Source organism: Trichechus manatus, unplaced genomic scaffold, assembly GCF_000243295.1.
Source record: "Trichechus manatus latirostris isolate Lorelei unplaced genomic scaffold, TriManLat1.0 scaffold00132, whole genome shotgun sequence".
Lineage (NCBI taxonomy): Eukaryota > Metazoa > Chordata > Mammalia > Sirenia > Trichechidae > Trichechus > Trichechus manatus.
In genome coordinates this window covers 5,098,640-5,117,836 of record NW_004444068.1, presented here as the reverse complement: position 1 = coordinate 5,117,836, position 19,197 = coordinate 5,098,640, and the positions used below count along the sequence as shown (strand labels likewise).

At 40.3% G+C, this 19,197-nt stretch overlaps 1 long non-coding RNA gene across 1 annotated transcript in view; it reads right to left on the bottom strand.

The window, feature by feature from the left end:
- The window catches only part of LOC111822131 (uncharacterized), a 28,966-nt gene extending 10,518 nt beyond the window's left edge, over positions 1–18,448 (bottom strand). Inside the window, exons 1-2 of the long non-coding RNA XR_002825404.1 lie at positions 18,021–18,448; positions 13,960–14,132 (exon numbers count right to left, since the gene is read on the bottom strand). This is a non-coding gene — a long non-coding RNA (uncharacterized LOC111822131). The remainder of the gene's footprint in view (positions 1–13,959; positions 14,133–18,020) is intronic.
- Positions 18,449–19,197: the final 749 nt, after the last annotated feature.

Sequence of the window (19,197 nt, the reverse complement as noted above, 5' to 3'; positions counted from 1 at the left end):
TCTCCAAGATAATTACCCTCAGTTCCTTCTACTCTTCTTTATGCAATTGACTCATGCATTCAACCAAGATGACTGAGTCCAACTGTATACCTGTCCATGTACTGGGAGGAGCCCTGGTGGCATAGTGGTTAAGAGCTCAGCTGCTAACCAAAAGGTCAGCAGTTCCAATCTACCAACTGCTCCCTGGAAACTCCATGGGGCAGTTCTACTCTGTCCTATAGGGTCGCCATGAGTCGGAACCAACTCGATGGCACCTAACAACAACAACAACAACAACAGGTACTGGGAACACAAAGATGAACATGACACTGTCCCATCCACCTACCAACCCATACACTTCCCACCTCAGCACTTATTTCCAGAAGGCAAAAATGTCGCAAAGAATGTGTTGATTTGCAACAAACTCCAGGTACACTGTGTTGAAACCACATTTAGCCTCTGGATACTTTTTGAGGATCTTTTATGGACAGAGCCTATAATGAGGCATCTCTGAGCCGGAGGATCCTTAAGAAATAAGGGAAGAAAGTAGTTTTTGCTCTCAAGAACCAATAACTTATAAGTCTATGGCTTGTGTTTTATGGCTATAAAACTATCTCCATGCTCATTAGTTATTTATTTGCACTATCTTCTAAAGGGCAGAAATTTTGCATCTTTTTCCCTGGAAAATCATACACATGGCAAATTAAAGTAGTATGAACGAGTGTGCTTGGCATGTGTTCACACGGTAACAAGCACTGTCTTCATTTCCTTCTGTTTCCAGACTGTCAGCTCTCAACTCTATACCCATCAGTGCCAAAAAAAATCATTTGTTCATTTATTCAAAAATATTTGAGTGCCTCCTATGTACCAGGCACTGCTCTAGGCTATGGAAAAACAATGGTGAATAGAAGAGACCAAAATCCCTGGCCTTATGGAGCTTATCAAAAGTTGTAACTATGATCATGTTTGAGATATAATGCTTTGCAAAACTAAGCAAAACTCAAGCATTATTTTAAATAAATAAATAAATAAAAAGAACTCTTATGAATAAAATTAATTATCTGTGTAGAAAGTGTCCAGAGTTACAATGATCACTCGTTATATTGCGGAGTCAATCTGACAACTCTTCTAAAATGATGTTTGAGACACGCAGAAATGCTCTAGTAGCTTATTTATTAGATACTACAGTTTACTTTCTACTACTTCCCTCTCTATCCTTCACCTAATCTCAATGCAAAGGGGAGGAGTGCATTACTCCAGGGCATTGTTTCGGAGAATCCCCTTCTCATTTGTCTCATTTCCAGGTAAGTAGTAGTTTCCACATGACCTAATGGGTCTGATGAGAATTTGAATTTCTTCAAAGCACAGATTAAAGAGGATGCACTAGTCTAGGGGATTGATCAGACTATGCTCCGCTCTCTGTTTCTAGGTAATAATTAACCAAAAGCCTTTCCAAGCAACCAAAACACCAAACCCACTGCCATCAAGATTCTGACTCATAGTGACCCTATAGGATAGAGTAGAACTGTCCCATAGGGTTTCCATGGCTGTAATCTTGGACACAGACTGCCACATCTTTCTCCTGCAGAGTGGCTGGTGGGTTTGAACTTGAACTACTAATCTTTTGGTTAGCAGCTGAGCCCTTAACCACTGTACCACTGGGGCTCCTTTCCCTACCAACAGGAGACTAGAAAACAGCATCCTTTGGTAACTACCACTAAGTGATCTCCTGACATCAGGCTGTTTCCTCCTGTGCTGTCCCTTGATGACACTTACTCCAAATTTCCAAGAGTCACTTACCCAGGCTCCACAACAGACAATTCATGAACTACTGGGAGGAAATATCTGAAATGGAAAACCAACTGAATACAACCCCCCAAGAGTTTACACAGCATTTGGCAGTTTTCTAGAAGGTTGTATATGCCCATAGAACTTCACTCTCTGACTACCAAAGTCCACCTTCATTAACTCTTGAAAGGCAAGCCAAATTTAATGAGAAAAAGGTATAAAATCCAATAGAAAAATGAGTAAGACTTGAACAGACACTTTATAAAATAGGAAATCCAAATGGCCAACGAAAAGGTGCTAAGCCTCATTAGTCATCACAGAAATGCAAATCAGAACCACAATGATATACACTATACTGGCATCAGAATGCCTACAAAAAAAGACAGAAAATATCAAGTATTGGTAAGCATGCGGAGCAACAAGAACTCTCATACATTGCTGGTGGCATTATATATTGGTATGGTCACTTTAGAAAACAGTTGGGTATTATCTAGTAAAGCTGAAGACACATACCCAGTGATCTAGTACTTCTGATCCTGAGAGAAACGTGTGTACACGTGTATGAGAATGTACATGGCAGTGCTATGCATTATTGCAAACAACTGACAGCAACTCATCTGCAATAAGATGGGTAAATAAATTATGGTATACACGCACAGGATATCATTCAGCAATAAAATTAATCAACTTCAGCTATATTCAACAACATGGATGATAACTCTTACAAATACAATATTGAACAAAAAAAGCAAGACAAAAAGAATATATATAGTCTGATTTACATAAAAGTTCTAAAACAGGCAAAACTACACAATATTGTTTAGGGGTGCACACATATAAGGTAAAACAATAAAGAAAGGCAAGAAGATGATTAACATAAAAGAACAATAATGATTAGCTGTGGAGAGAGCTAATGGGGATTGTGATAAAAAAGACATGGACTGGGGTGGAGTGCTCATGATATTTATTAACCTGGGTGGCAGTTACATGAATGTTTGATTTATAATTATTTGTTAAACTGTTCTAATAAGTTGATGCCCCATTCTTGGGGGGGAGGGGGAGGAGCGTACAATATTTTACAATAAGTGTTTTAAAAGCCGGGAAGGGCAAGCTAAATGACACACCATCCATCATCTCCCTCATGCTTTCACCTTGATCATTTATTTTGATGTTTCTTATTTTGAATAACATTTTTTGGCTGGAAAGTATTTTCTTTAAGAAGAAATCAGAACTTTAGAGGCAACCTTCCTCTAATAGAGTCCCTATGCATGAGTAGAAAAGTAGGAAAACAAAGAACACTTTGTTGCTCTTGTTAGGTGCCATCAAGTGGATCTCAATTCATAGCAACTCATGTCTACTCATGTGACAGAGCAGAATTGCCCCATAGGATTTTCTTGGCTGTAATCTTTATGGAAGCAGAACACTGGGTCTTTTTCCCAACAAGCCGCTAGATGGGTTCATACTGCCAACCTTTTGGTTAGCAGCTGAGCACTTAACCATCGCACCACTAGGGCTCCTAAAGAAGGCTTAAAAACCCGTTGCTATTGAGTCAATTCTGACTCATAATGACCCTATAGGACAGAGCAGTACCTCCCCATAGGGCTTCCTAGGCTGAAATATTTATGGGAGAAGATTGCCAGGTCTTTTCTCCTGCAGAGTGGCTAGTGGGTTCAAACCGCTGACCTTTCAGTTTGCAGCCTAGGGCTTAACCACTGCGCCACCAGGCTTCCAAACGAAGGCTTAGCAGGGTAAAATAAAAATTAATTGTTACTGTGAAGCCTAAAGATCTAATACTACTTGAGTTGTACTACAAAGTCTATGGCATATAAATTCCGTGTTCTCTGAGTCTCCAATTACCTTACCTACAGGGTTGCTAAGAGTCAGAATCAACTTGATGGCAACAGGTACCTCACCAAAGTGGGTAGGGTACACTTCCAGGCAAAGCACTCGGAGCATATAAAGCTCTGTTCAAATCTCGCTATATGAAAACAAACAAGCAGGGTGAATTTAGGAAAAAGGAAACCATGTCAAAACACACACACAAAACAAAATCTAAATATTGAAAAATGTATGTATCCCTTGTTTATATTAGGGACTTCAGTGAGCCATTACTCATTCAACAAACATTTATTGAGCCTCTCCTACTGCTAGAAAGAGCCCTCGTGGTGCAACAGTTAAGCATTCGGCTGTTTGAACTCACCTAGCAACTTCGAGGGAGAAAGACCTGGTGATCTGCTCCCATAAAGACTGCAGGCTAGAACACCCATGTTCATTGCAGCACTGTACACCACAGCAAAAAGATGGAAACAACCTAGGTGTCCATTAACAGATGAATGGATAAACAAATTATGGTATATTCACACAGTGGAATACTACGCAACAATAAAGAACAACAATGAATCTGTGAAACATAACATGGAGGAATCTGGAAGGCACTATGCTGAGTGAATTTAGTCAGTTGCAAAAGGACAAATATTGTATGAGACCACTATTACAAGAACTCAAGAAAGGTTTAAACACAGAAGAAAATATTCTTTGATGGTTATGAGGGTGGGGAGGGAGGGAGAGGGGCATTCACTAACTAGATAGTAGACAAGAATTATCTTAGGTGAAGTGAAGGACAGCACACACTACAAGGGAAGTCAGCACAACTGGCTGGACTAAACCAAAAGCTAAGAAGTTTCCTGAATACAACCAAACACTTCGAGGGACAGAGTAGCAGGCGTGGGGGCCTGGGGACCATGCTTTCAGGGGACATCTAGGTCAACTGGCATAACAGTTTATTAAGAAAATGTTCTGCATCCCACTTTGGTAAGTGGCGTCTGGGGTCTCAAAAGCTAGCAAGAAGCCATCTAAGATGCATCAATTGGTCCCATCCCACCTGAAGCAAAAGAGAATGAAGAACACCAAAGACACAAGGACAATATTAGCCCAAGAGACAGAAAGGGCCACATAAACCAGAGACTTCATCAGCCTGAGACCAGAAGAACTAGATGGTGCCTGGCTACCACCAATGACCACCCTGACAGGGAACACAACAGAGACCCTGACAGAGCAGGAGAAAAGTGGGGTACAGAACTCAAATTCTAGTAAAGAGATCAGACTTAATTGTTTCACCGAGACTGGAGGGATCCCAGAAGACATGGTCCCCAGACTCTCTGTTAGTCCAAAACTAAAACCACCCCCGAGGCCAACTCTTCAGACAAAGATTAGACCGGTCTATGGGGCATAAAATGATACTCGTGAAGTGTGTGCCTCTTAGCTTAAGTAGATACATGAGGAATCGGGGGTGGAAAGGAGGAGTGTGCTGTCACAGTACAGGGAGAGCAGTCAGGGTCACATAACAACATGTGTATAAATTTTTGTATGAGAAACTAACTTGAATTGTAAACTTTCACTTAAAGCACAATTTAAAAAAAAAAATCACAAAAAATGTATATACATTGTCACTCCAAACTATAAAAGTTGGTATCTAAAGCCTTTATGAATGAAATCTTATTTCTCTTTTGAAAATACTCTGGAAAACAAAAAAAAACTTAACATTACAAAACTGGGAAGTTATTTGGGGTTATTTTACCCACCAAAATAAAGTTTTGACTATTAAAAAAAAAAAAAAAAGATTGCAGCCTAGAAAACCCTATAGGGGTTTACAGTTCTACTCTGTCACATGGGGTCGCTATCAGTCAAAAATAGCTTGACAGTAACTAACAACGACAACCTACTATCAGGCGTGGTGGTTCGGGGTAAGACATGGTCCCTGGGCTGAAGCAGCACACATTTAAGTAAGGAAGAGAACATCTGTACACACCGTCCTAGTGAGCTCCCACTTGCTGAAACTTAACCAAGTGCCAGGCACTATGCTAAATCCTTTATCATTATTATCTCAATCCTCATTAACAGTCCTTTGAAGGAGGATTACAGATGTGGAAACACACTCAGAGAGATTAAGCAATTTACCCAAAGTAAAACACCTTTTAGGCTAGAAGGTCTAAACTGTCTCTCTGACCCCAAAGCCCAGGCTCTTTACACATAGTATGCTGCTCCCTGTTAACAGAATACAAGGGAGCATAAGTGAAGTGTCCTACTACACAAAGCAACTGCTAAAGGATATATGCTTCCTTAGTGCTTGAATTTCTTATAACCACATTAAGTAATTCTAATGAAAAAAATAATTGGAATGCTTTGGGATGCTGGCCAAACTGCAGTTTAGATTGTCTTAACCTGAGACATATGTAATTTTCCAAAATTTAATTTAGGAATATTTAGAGTGGGGAGATAACAAATTTAACCGAAACCATTCTTGAATTCTCTGGTTTTCCTAATAAATAAAATTCGAGACCTTAAAATTACACACTTGACATGCTTCAAATTTTCTTCCTAACTCCTCCGTAGATTTTTTTTGCGACTGTTCTCCCTTCCTACCTTTCTAATTTCAAAATTAAGACGCAGGATTAAGGATAATTAGTTTTTATCTTATACTTCATTACTACCACCACCTGGAAAACACCCTTCAAGCCCTGACTGTTGGGAGAGGAGGATGGTAGAGGCAAAGCACTATGAGAGGCACATCCTCTGTCCCTTGTGTCTGGGAGCCTGACCACAGCCTCCTCTGACCAGGGACACAGCAGGAGGCAACCACAGGTGGTGAGGGAGGACTCCCAGCCCAGGAACGGTCTCTGGGTACCTGCCATGCCACTCACTCGAAAAAAAGGGGCTCTTTTACAAACCGACAGCTAGAGTCTCGTCTCCTCACCCCAGGTGTGTTCTGGTCGGGGCAACCTGACCTTGCTGGTCAGATTCTGGATGCAAACTACCCGACACGTGCCTATTCTCACAAACTGTATGCAAAATGGAAAAGTACAAATGCACTTTCAAATGCTTTTCCCCCTCCAAAAAAAGTAATTTTGACTTATTTCTCACATATTTTGCAATAATTGAGGAGAGAGAGTAAAAGCAATTAAATGAAGGCAACCTGGGGAATAAGAAGGTAGGAAAAAAAGCAAGGTTTTCTCCTATATACTATCATCACTGAGAGCTTAGAAGGTTGAGCAAAAATATTAAGGGAAATGAGATAAGGAGGGATGGAGGAAGTATTTCACTTGGGCTTCTGAGGCCTAGGTTAAGAGTCTGACAGGCAGAAGGGGTGGAGCATTACAAGAACAAAGACAATAGAGTGGAAGCCTGTTGGGGAAACCTTGAAAAGTCCAATTTGGGGGAGGAAGAGAGAATAAAATGGATAAAACTAAAGTTTGAACAGAAGATAGGCCCTAATTTTGGACAGTTGTGAAAGCCAGGCTAAGTTATTGGAAAAACTCAGAAGGTCATTTTGAAGCACATGCATTTGTTTCTAAAGTGACCTTTCATCACCATGGTTGTTGTCAGGTGACATCAATTCGATTCTGACTCATGGTGACCCCATGTGAGAGAAGAACTGCTCCATAGGGTTTTCTTGGCTATTATCGTTATGGAAACAGATTGCCAGATCTTTCTCCCAAGGAGCTGCTGGGTGGGTTCAAACTGCCAACCTTTTGGTTAGGAGCTGAGTGCTTAACTGTTGTGCCACCAGGGCTCCTTTCAGAAGGTCATTTTTAATCTTTAAATCTTTTAAACTCATCAAGATGAGTTTTAGGAAGATTTACCTGGCAGGAATATGTGAGATGGATTGGCTTGGTAAGACTCTAAAGGTGGGGAGGTTACTGCCGTAGTCCAAACGCATGGTAATGAAAGATGGGCTTGAAGAAACAAATCTCTAGGGTAGGAACTTGGGCATCAATAGTTTCTTAAAGCTCACAAGTGATTCTAATGTGTAACCAGGTCTTAGAGGAACAGGTGGTGGAAAAAGACACTGCAGAATAATAAAGAATAGTCAGATGCAAGAGGGTCCTTCTAAGGAGCTGTGTCTAGACAGGGTCAGTCCTGGGATTGCTTGGGTATGGACCGTCTATACTCCCAGGGATAGAAGGAGGTGTACCAGCACCAAACTAACTCTTTAGAGAAGGGCTGGAAATGCCCATCACATCAATGGCCTAGAGTGAGGGAGCATAGGTTGCTAAAATTTTAGAAAAATTATCCCAGAATTTAAAGTTTGAGTCTTGGCTTTAAACGCTCTATAAAGTACAATTTTCTCTTGTTTAGTAGGTAAAATTACTCCTGGTTTGGACACTAACCTTATTTCATAAACTTACACATTCCCACCAATTGCATATCTCATTATACTAAGTGATTCTTAGCTTGGGGGAACCTGGTCATGGAAATTCACCTGATGAAATAACTAAGTTTAATTTAGAAGTTCAATCACAAAGGAAAGACCGGTCTTTTGGGAAATGTTTTCTGCATTCAGAAGCAGGAGAGACTAATTATAAGAAAATATCTTGCAGATTGGACTGAGGCGTTAACATACTGGGTTAATTAGCATTTCGACCCAGGGGAAACTCCAAGAAGTTTTAGCTGACCTCTATGAACTAGGTTAACCAACCCATCCATAGACATTAATCCTAGAAGTCTATACTAAAGGTTGCTCAGAACACTTTATAGACTAATTTCAGTGATCCTCAACCCTAGCCTCTCATTAGAACTACTTGTTGAGTTGTATTTCTTTTTAATGCTCATATCCTGGCCCCTTATCCCAAAGATGCTTGATAAGAAGATCTGGAGTGAGTGCCAGACATCTGTAGTTTTAAAAAGCTCCACAAATGATTCCTATGCCAACCAGGACTTAGAATCAAAGAATTGGGCTGGAATTAAGAAATCTGGTTCTAAACCAGGTCTGCTATAACTAGCTACTTCAATCTTGAACAATTCTCTGTAATTTATCTAAGCCTAGGTTCTTCGTTAGTAAAAGAAGGATAATGACAATAACTACCTCCTACTACTTCATGTATAAGGAAAAAAATCTGAGATTTCAGATTTTATAAAACTGGCCCAAAAAGTATTTTATAAACACTGAGTCGTTGTTATTATTATTATCAAATCTGATGGTCACCTCATTTTACCCAACAGCTTATCAGCATTAGACTCATTTGACCTTTCCTTTCTTGAAACATGGGCTTCTCATAGCTTCCATGGTATGAATTCTCCTGGTTCTTTCTTACCTCAGGGGCCACTCCTCTTCCATCTTCTTTCTGATTTCCTCTGCTCTGCCTGAACTCTAAATGTTGGAATGCCCAGGGATCAGTTGCGATTCCCTGCATTTTCTCTGTATATACTCTCTCCCTTGGTGATCCCACCTGTTATGGATTGAATTCTATCCCACCAAAATGTATGTCAACTTGGCTAGGCCATGATTCCCAGTATTGTGTGATTGTCCTCCATTTTGTGATCTGATGTAATGACCTATGTGTTCTAAATCTTAACCTCTATGATGTTAATGAGGCAGGATGAGAGGCAGTTATGGTAATGAGGCAGGACACAATCTAAAGGATTGGACTGTATTTTGAGTAAATCTCTTTTGAGATATAAAAGAGAGAAGTGAGCAGAGAGAAGAGGGACCTCATTACCACAAGCAAGAAGAGCCAGGAGTGAAGCGTATCCTTTGGACCTGGGGTCCCTGCACTGAGAAGCTCCTAGACCACGGGAAGATTGATGACAAGGACTTGCCCCCAGAGCCAACAGAGAGAGAAAGCCTTCCCCTGGAGTTGGCACCCTGAATTTGGACTTCTAGCCTCCTAAACTGTGAGGGAATAAATTTGTCTTTGTTAAAGCCATCCACTTCTGGTATTTCTGTTATAGTAGCACTAGATAACTAAGACAACACCCAATTTCATGAGGTCCATGGTTTAAAAGAAGTATCTCTATAATTACAACTCCCAAATTTGTCTCCAGCCTCATATTTATTAGATAGCTCAGTGCCTACTTGGCCTCTCCATTTGGAGGTCTAACCCATCTCAAGCTGAATATGTCCAAAAGAGAATTCCTGGCTCCCACCCACAGAATTGTTCCTCCCCCTATCCTTTCCATTTCATTATGTGTATGTGTATGTGTGTGTGTACATGCACATATACATAAATATACACACACACATACATGAGCTCTGGTGGCACAGCGGTTAAGAGCTTGGCCGCTAACCAAAAGGTTAGCAGTTCGAATTCACCAGCTGCTCCCTGGAAACCCCGTGGGGCAGTTCTACTCTGTTCTATAGGGTCACTATGAGTCCGAATTGACTTGATGGCAATGGGTTTGGTTTTTTTGGTGATAGATATACATATATGTGGAGCTCTGGTGACACAGTGGTTAAGAACTTGGCTGCTAACCAAAAGGTCAACAGTTTGAATCTACTAGCCACTCCTTAGAAACACTATGGGGTAGTTCTATTCTGTCCTACAGGGTCACTATGAGTTGGAATCGACTCAATGGCAACAGGTTTGGGTTTTTTTTTTAAATACACATATATGTATATATGTGTGATTTAGTATATATATATGTGTATATATATAACGTAGTATAAATTACTGACTTATGCGATTGTGGGGGCTGATTAAGCAAATCCAAAACCTGTAGGGCAGGGGGCAGTCAGGAAGGGTAGATCATGATGGGTAAGCCCACACTTCAGGCACAGGTGGAAGCCATCATCCACTGGAAGAATTTCTTTTCTCTCTCTCTGGCCTTCCAACTGATTTAGTCAGGCCCATTCAGATTATCTAATGTACTTAAAATTAACTGATTAGGGGTTTTAATTACATCTGCAAAATCCCTTCACATCAAAAGAACCATCACACCTACCCAGGGGATCAAGTGAAAAACAGGGGAGTCATCTTTGATTTCTCAAATCTCCTCACTCCCACTTCTATAATATGAGAAAGTCAGTCTCCAAATTACACCCAGAATCGATCCACTCACTTTTCTTCATCTCACCTTCCTCTGCCCAGTCCCAGTGATCATCTCTTCCCCTGTCCCATCTTTCTATCCAAGGCCACATTTTTACATGGCTCAGGTGTCAGCTCAAATGTTGCCAGGTCAAATGTTGCCCTCACTCCTGTTACTTTTCCATTATGTTGATTTTCTTTTCTTCATAGCTAGCATCCTTAACTGAAATTATTTTCTTTTTAAAATTCATGTTCCTTAAAAGGAGAGACTTACCTCTGGCTGGAGTACCCCCTGGCATTAGATGGTAGGCAATCTTGTCCCCCACCCCCTCAGCATGATTGGTCTAGGGCAGTGTATATCAAAGTGTGGCCCCAGACCAGCAGCATTACCATCACCTGGGAACTTGTTAGAAATGCAGATTCTAGAGACCTACCCCAAACCTACTAAATCAGAAACTCTGAGAGAGGAGCCAACAATTTGTGGTTGAACAAGCCGTCTTTGAAGGTAATTCTATTGCCTTTACCATTTACTGGAAACCCCGGTAGCACAGTTGTTAAGTGCCGCAGCCGCTAACCTACAAGGTTGGCAGTTCAAAGCCACAAGGTGCTCCTTAGAAACTCTATGGCGCAGTCCTACCCTGCCCTATAGGGTTGCTATGAGTAGAAATTGACCCCACAGCAATGGTTTTTTGTTTGGTTGGTTTTTACCATTTATTGATTCAGAAATGAACATACAGTGGGCCAAGGTGGGAGATACAATGGGTCTCTGTAATTTTATAAAAATGGCCTTTTTCTTCTCTGGATAAAAGGTCTGGGTGTGAAAAGGAAATCCTCAGGAAAAAAAAAAGATGAAATCATAGCTACTGGAATGGGACACCCCAATTTTGTGGCCGTGGAGGAAGAGCAACAACCTCAGCAGGGAAGGGAATACCTTAGACTCTGGGAGGTAAATGGAGGAGGAGAGCAATTATTGCTTTCTCTGTTTTACCCAACTCCATAGTCTGGTAAAACAATCATATGGTCGGCTTGTATCAAGCAGTTGCAGGTGGCATTCTGATCCACTGCTGGTTTTGTCATCCTTGTCTATGTGCTATGAAGACAGAAACATTTACATGGACGTGTCTGATGCTAAGCTATTCCCCTATTCCTGATGCTATCAATGGCAGCTGCAGAATGTAGATCCCTCCCCCTTGTTTGTACACAAACACAAGTTCCAACACAACCTTGTTTCAGTCTCACCAGTACAAATTCATATGCTCCTTCTGATGCCTGACGGGTCCTGGGTTATGCCACGTATAGTGATCGAGGCTGCAACTGCCCATGAGGTGACACTGCCCACGTGGCTTAACCAAATCAGTGTAATGGAGATTCAAATCAGGCTTAACAACAAAGCCCAAACTGGAGTGACCTGAGCCCCTTTGGGTTATATGTCTGCATACGGGGGAGAAGAGGCCATGGAATATCTCTTCACTGGGGATGGGATTGCTTTTTGACCCATCTATTGCCTGATATAATTACTGACAATGATATCAAGGATCAGCAGCTCAGTCTAAACTCTCTCACATAATGGATAATGGCCTAACCTTCAAATATCCTGACTGTCTGAAATAAGATCTATTTCTCCCCTCTGAGACTTAGTCAAATTTGGTTATGTTTGAGACCCTGGGAAGTGGGAGTTGCATATGACTGAGATCAACACAGCAGGATGGCCTCATCTTGCTACTTGGAGTCCTATTAATAATAGCCTTAATTAAATATTATATGAGATTAATTGAATGTATTTGGTCCCAGCTACTGTTTGTCATGTTAGTAAGAGTAGCCACTGGAGTGGTATATTCTTGTGAAAATTTGAGTTCAGCCAAGAATGTGTAAGGCCAAGGGTTGGATTGTTGGGAGAGGCAATTCTCCATGGGTCTTGAGCTTTCCTGAATGTTCTTGCTGAGAATGCCAAGAATGCAAGGCCCTCACCACTCTTTACCCAGGCCATTTCTCAGGGTTATATTTGCAGCATGTAATCTTGTGAGATGAAGTAATGTCTCCTTCCAAAACAAAAAACAGGGTGTTTAGAGGCTGCTATAAAGTGGCAAGTTTCTCTCTTGTAAAGCAATCCACTTTATGAGTAGGCATCCATCTGGGCCATTCATGTCACCACCATAGGACTTAAGGGGCAAGGGGAACTGGCCCAAACATTCTGGCACTCATGCAACTTGCTGTGCTAGGCTGTGCCTAGGTCCCTTTTCTCTGACCCAGGAGTATTATGTCTTCTGCCAACATCCATGGAACAGTAACAGGCTAACTTATTAGCTTGTAAGAAGGGTAAAATCAAACCCCAGATGTAACATGCATGAGGCCAAATTCCTGCAGAAAATCCATATGTGTGTGTGTATGTGTATGTACTTAAATATATATACTTCCCTAGTGGTTCTGCTCCTGACTGAAACCTCACTGATACATCTGTTAAAGGACTTCCATCCAGAGTATATAAAGAACTCTTGCAATGCTTACAACTCAATTAGAAGGAGAAAAACCATTTAATTTTTAAAAGTAGGCAAAAGATTTGAAGACATTTAACCAAAGAAGACATACAAATGGCAAATAAGCACATAGAAGATGCTCATTATTATTAGTCCTTAGGAAAATTAAAATTAAACCACAATGAGCTATCGTTGCATATCCACTAAAATGGCTAAACTCAGAAATACTGAAAATACCAAGTGTTGGGGAGATTCTGGAGAAACAGAAATCCTCACACATTGTTGGCTGGAACATAAAATGGTACAGCCAATTTGGAAATAGTTTGGCAGTTTCTTAAAAAGTTATACATATCATGTGGCCTAGAATTTCTACTCCGAGGTTATCTATCCCAGAGAAATGAAAACATACATATACACAAAAACTTGTACATAAATGTTACAGCTTAACAATATCATTCACAACTGTAAAAAAGTAGAAACAACACAAATGTCCATTAACTGAATAACCCAAACCAAATCCGTTGCCATCAAGTTGATTCCGACTCATAGCGACCTTATAGGACAGAGTAAAACTGCCCCATAGAGTTTCCAAGGAGCACCTGGTGAATTCAAATTGCCAGCCTTTTGGTTAGCAGTCGTAGCACTTAACCACTATGCCACCAGGGTTTCCATTAACTGAATAAACAAAATGTGGTATATCCATACAATGAAGTATTAGCAATAAAAAGCAATGAATTACTGATATACGCAATAATATGAATGAATCCCAAAAACATTGTTCCATGAAAGAAATCAGACACAAAAGACCCACAGATTGTGCGATTTCATTTATATTAAATTTCTAGGATACCATATTAGTTACTTATTGCTGCATCGGAAACTTCATGGCTTAAAACAATATACATTTTTTAACTCACAGTTTCTATAGGTCAGAAGTCTGGGCAGTTTAGCTGGGTTCTCTCTCTCCAGGTCTCACTAGGTGTTGGATAATCCAGATGTTGGCCAAGGTTGTGGTCTCATCAGAGGCTCAACTGGAGAAAGATTCACTTCTAAGTTCCCTCAGGTTGTTGGCCGAAGTCACCTCCTACAGCTGCAGAAATGAGAGACTGCTGTCAGTTGCCCGAAGGTCCCTTCTTCTCTACAGGTAGTTTTGGAGCCCTGGTGGTGCAATGGTTAAGAGCCATGGCTGCTAACCAAAATGTCGGCAGTTTGAATCCACCAGCCGCTCCTTGGAAACGCTATGGGGCGGTTCTACTCTGGCCTATAGGGTTGCTGTGAGTTGGAATTCACGCGATGGTATTGAGTGTGTGTGTGTGAATAGGCAGTTCACAACAGAGCAGCTATTTCTTCAAGGCTGGCAGGAGAGTGAGAGAGAATAAATCTGCTAGCAAGATGGAGTCTTATATAATGAAACAAGCACAGGAGAATTATCTCCTCACTTTTGTCATATTATTGGTTAAAAGCAAAGCACAGGTCCTGCTCACACTTTAGGGTAGGGGATTATACAAAAGCATGAATATCAGGAGGTAGGAATTATGAAGGTCATCTTAGGGTATGTCCACCACAAAAGGGCAAAACTATAAAGACAGAAAACAGAGCAGCCATTGCCTGGATGCTAGGGATGGGAGCAGGGATTGACTGAAAACAGGAACAAGGGAACCTTTTGAGGTGATGGAAGTGTTCCTCAACTGGATTGTGATGCTGCTTATACAACAGTGTAATTTTCTAAAATTAATTAAACTGTTCACTTAAAATGGGTAGTTTTTATGGTATGTAAATTATACCTCAATCAAACTATTAAATATGTCTATGCATATAAATATATATAGAGAGAATGAGAACTAGCAAAAGAGAGAAAGAGAGATGTGGAAAAGCAGCTTCAAAATAGAGTGAAACAATGTGGCCAGAAAGAAAAAGCAGAAAAACTACGAGTTTATGGGCTTCGGCTTGGAACAATGCAAGTCACTGAAAAGTGAAGGAAGCTACAGAATGATTTAGAGCTGGTGAGAGATAGAAAGCCCCCTGTAAATTCATGTAAATTTTGAGTGGGGGAACTTCATTGAAAGGATTTGATCTTTCTTAATTTATTACATTTCAATATTAATGCAAAGGATGACCTCAAAAAGCTAGAAGACTGCTGAGTTATGTGGAATCATGGGGTGCCTTAGAAACTAGGTAAAATGAGCTCAAACCAAAAAAACCAAACCCATTGCTGTTGAGTTGATTCCAACTCATAGCGATGCTATAGGACAAAGTAGAACTGCCCCATAGGGGGTTTCCAAGGAGCAGCTGGTGGATTCGAACTGCTGACTTTTTAGTTAGCAGCTGTAGCTCTTAACCACTGTGCCAAAATGAGCTCAAGCTCCCATTATTCCCCACATGCAAATTTTAGCAAGTTCACCCAAAGTTTTGCAAATTCCCTTAAGTTTAAGTTTCTCCTAACCACCTCTAGCTGTTTTATGGCTTCTTCTGGGTTTTGTTTCTCTCCTCTGAATCTTGAGTCTGTCCTTGAGCTTCATTCAGCATTGCCCAAACCTAAGTCCCAGACCAAAATTTCGCCTTGATCTCTGCCTTCAAAATACCACTTTCACTGGAGAGCCATGAGTGGTAGACTTAACCCAGAAGTTGGAAGAATCCATGAAGGATGTTACACTACAGCTGCATAAAGAAGATAATTTAAAAATTGATTAACACTAGTAGACTTCCCCAGACTCAGTCATTTCCCCCATAAATTGTTGCTGTGTTATGCAGTTGTTCTCTTTTTTTTTTCCTTCCACTCTTCTCATCTATTCCCCACTCCCAAATTCTCATTTTGCTTGTAAAATAGTGTTGGCGCCTTCTAACCCATGACTCTGCACTTTGTCTTCCACCTCAAAATGGCTTAGCAAGGTTTCTTCCTAATACTGCCAGTTCTTTTCCTAAGAGGACCTCTGGCAGCAGTTGTTAAAATAATTTCTCAACCTGATGCATACTGAAAAAAAGTTGGCAGAAAATATACCAAAATATTAATAGTTGTATGGGTAATCTCTATATTTTCTAAAATAAGCATGAGATACTTTTATAATAAAACTAAATGTTTTTATTTTCTTAATTTCTGATTTTGAAAATCTCACCTCATAGAGCTATGCTTGGGCCCCACAATGTCATGAAATTCAGGGGTATTTCCTATTATCTCAGTGCTTATAGCAAAAGAAAGAAAAAGTAATGCAGGCAGGTCAAATACACTGTAAAATGGAGAACTATCCACACAGTTAGAGTTTTGATTATCCTCCCTGAAGAGCCTATTTCATTTCTCTGAAGTGTCATAAACAACTTTTTGAAACTTCTCAGTCATTTGTAGGACACTTGGAATGTTCATTGAGCTCCATTCTTAATTCACTCCCTACTTAAATAATAACAAAGGTCCTGACTGAGCTCACTCATGCACTCTCTGATTTATAGCAAAGTAATATGTGTACATATTTTTAAAAGTCAAATCATTTAATAAAGCTTGTAATGTATAACAGCGGTCCCTTCTTCCATCCTTCCCCACCCCCAATTTCTGCCCCTCAAAGGCAATCACCTCCAACTCTTTCAGCTGTATCATCTGATACTTCCCTTCCCATTTCTAAACAACATGATTATATGGGAACTTCTTGAATTTTCAAGTTTAGATAGCTTCTCTTGACATCCTACTCTAGACTAAGAGGGTTAGCCCTCTTGTATCTCTACCTGTTTCTAGGGAACAGACAACAACCCCCATCACATACGTACACACACACACACTCTCACTCTTCCTCCCTATACAGTTTTATTTGGCTAACTATTTCGTATTTATATTTTAATAACTTTATAAATATTACTCTCATCTGAGCCATTTCCTTTCTTCTATACTTTTAATTTTCCTGGAGTTAATAAGTGCCTCATTTGGCTTAATTTTCTAACTTACTCCAAGCTCTATGCTAGAAGTGTAAATCTCCTCTTGATGCTTTCAAAAATATCAGGCACTCTACTTATCTTGGAAACATGTTTGGAGCCCTCCTTCCTCCTGCTGTAATCTGAGCTGTTTATAGTCTAGGTCTGCTACATTATTGTGTTCTACGAATTATCTTTGCCATTATCCTGGGAATTCTCAACTTTCTCTTGTGTTGTGATTCCTAGTTACTGGGGCCCCAATATTCTTTTCTTGATTCATAGCCTTGTTTGAATGGAGTTCATTCTCCAGAACTTCCTCAAAAAGACCACACTGGGGCAAGGGTTTTGAAGCTTTGCTTGTTATTCTACCCTCACGTTTGATTATTGATAGTATGATTAGCACACTATGGTTAGAATCCTGGACTGGATATCATTTTTCCTTGGAATTTTGAAGGCATTGCTTCATTGTGGTCCAGCTTTCCTATCCTTGTATGTGATTTGTTCCCTGCCCACCCCCAGAGCTTTTAGAATCTTCTCTTTAACTCTAATTCTCTGGAGTCACACAATGATTCGCCTTGGTGTGGGATTTTTTTTTTTTTCCCCAGTCATTTAGCTGGGCACTCAGTAGACTCAGTCTGGAGACTCATGCACTTCTGTTCTAAGAAATTTTCTTGTATTTTTTCCTTGATTATTTCCTGTCCTCTCTTTGCTCTGTTCTGCCTTTTTAGAATTCCTTTATTTGAATACTGGACCTGCTCAAATGATCTTATTTCCTTATATCTTCCCTCCTATTCAGCTCTTTTTTTCCTACTTTAAGGGAGACATCTTCAACTTTATCTTCCAAAGCTGCTATTTTTATTTTAGCTAACACGTTTAATTTACAAAAATTCTCCTTACAATCTCTGAATATTCCTTTTTAGAATATCCTTTTCTTATTTTATAGATTCAGTATCTTCTTCTATATTGTCTCTGTTCTCCCAAGTTCCTTTTTTAAAATATTTTATTTTTGGTGGCAAAATATATAACCAAACATACATCCATTGACAATTTCTACATGAATAGTTCACTGACATTGGCTACTCACTTCACATTGTGTCACCATTCCATCTCTGCTCATCGTTTGGTCACCATTAACTGCTGTCATTTTAAACTCACAGATAATTCTTTATACGAGTCCTTTGCTCAAGGCAAATGTGATTTATTAACTGGGATAAACTTTTGTTTAGCTTAACAATGCTTCATTAAATAGTATTGGTTTAAGGTTTAAAGATTATTTCTGGGCATTAGATTCAGGAGTTCTCCCAATTTCAATGGATCCGTTAAGTCTAGTTTTCATCTAAGTTTGAAGTTCTGTTCCATGCTTTTCCTCCTTTTGATCAGGATCCATCCGTTGGTTACTTGATCAAAACTTTCAGTATACTCCCACCCACCTGGAGTAAAGAAGAATGAAGAACACCAAGAAAAGTATTAGCCCAAGAGACAGAAAGGGCCACATAAACCAGAGACTTCATCAGCCTAAGACCAGAAGAATTAGATGGTGCCTGGCTACCACAATGAACGCCCTGACAGGGAACACAACAGAGACCCTGATGGAGCAGGAGAAAAGTGGGGTGCAGAACTCAAATTCTAGTAAAAAGACCATACTAAATGGTTTGAGACTGGGGGGACCCTGGAAGATGTGGTCCCCTGGCTCTCTGTTAGCCCAAAACTAAAATCATTCCCGAGGCCAACTCGTCAGACAAAGATTAGACTGGACTATGGGGCACAAAATGATACTCGTGAAAAGCGTGCTTCTTAGCTCAAGCAGATACATGAGATTAAATGAGCAGCTCTCGTCCAGAGGCGAGATGAGAAGGCAGAGAGCGTCAGGAGCTGGTTGAATGGACAGGGGAAATCTGCGGTGGAAAGGAAGAGTGTGCTGTCACAGTATAGGGAGAGCAAATAGGGTCACAAAACAACGTATGTATAAATTTTTGTATGAGATACTAACTTGAATTGTAAGCTTTTGCTTAAAGCACAACAATAAAAAGAAAAAAAAACTTTCAGTAACAGTAACTGGGCACTATCCATTTCTTCTGGTCTCATGGCAATGGAGGCAGTAGTTTTATGGAAGCAATTAAACCTGCAGTCCATTTCCTTCTCTGATTCCTCAATCGCCTTCTTTCTCAGCTGTTACAGGTGTACAGAGACCAATTGTTGTATCTTAGGTGGCCGCTTGCAAGACGTTAAGTCCCCAGGCACTACTCACCAAACTAGGAGTT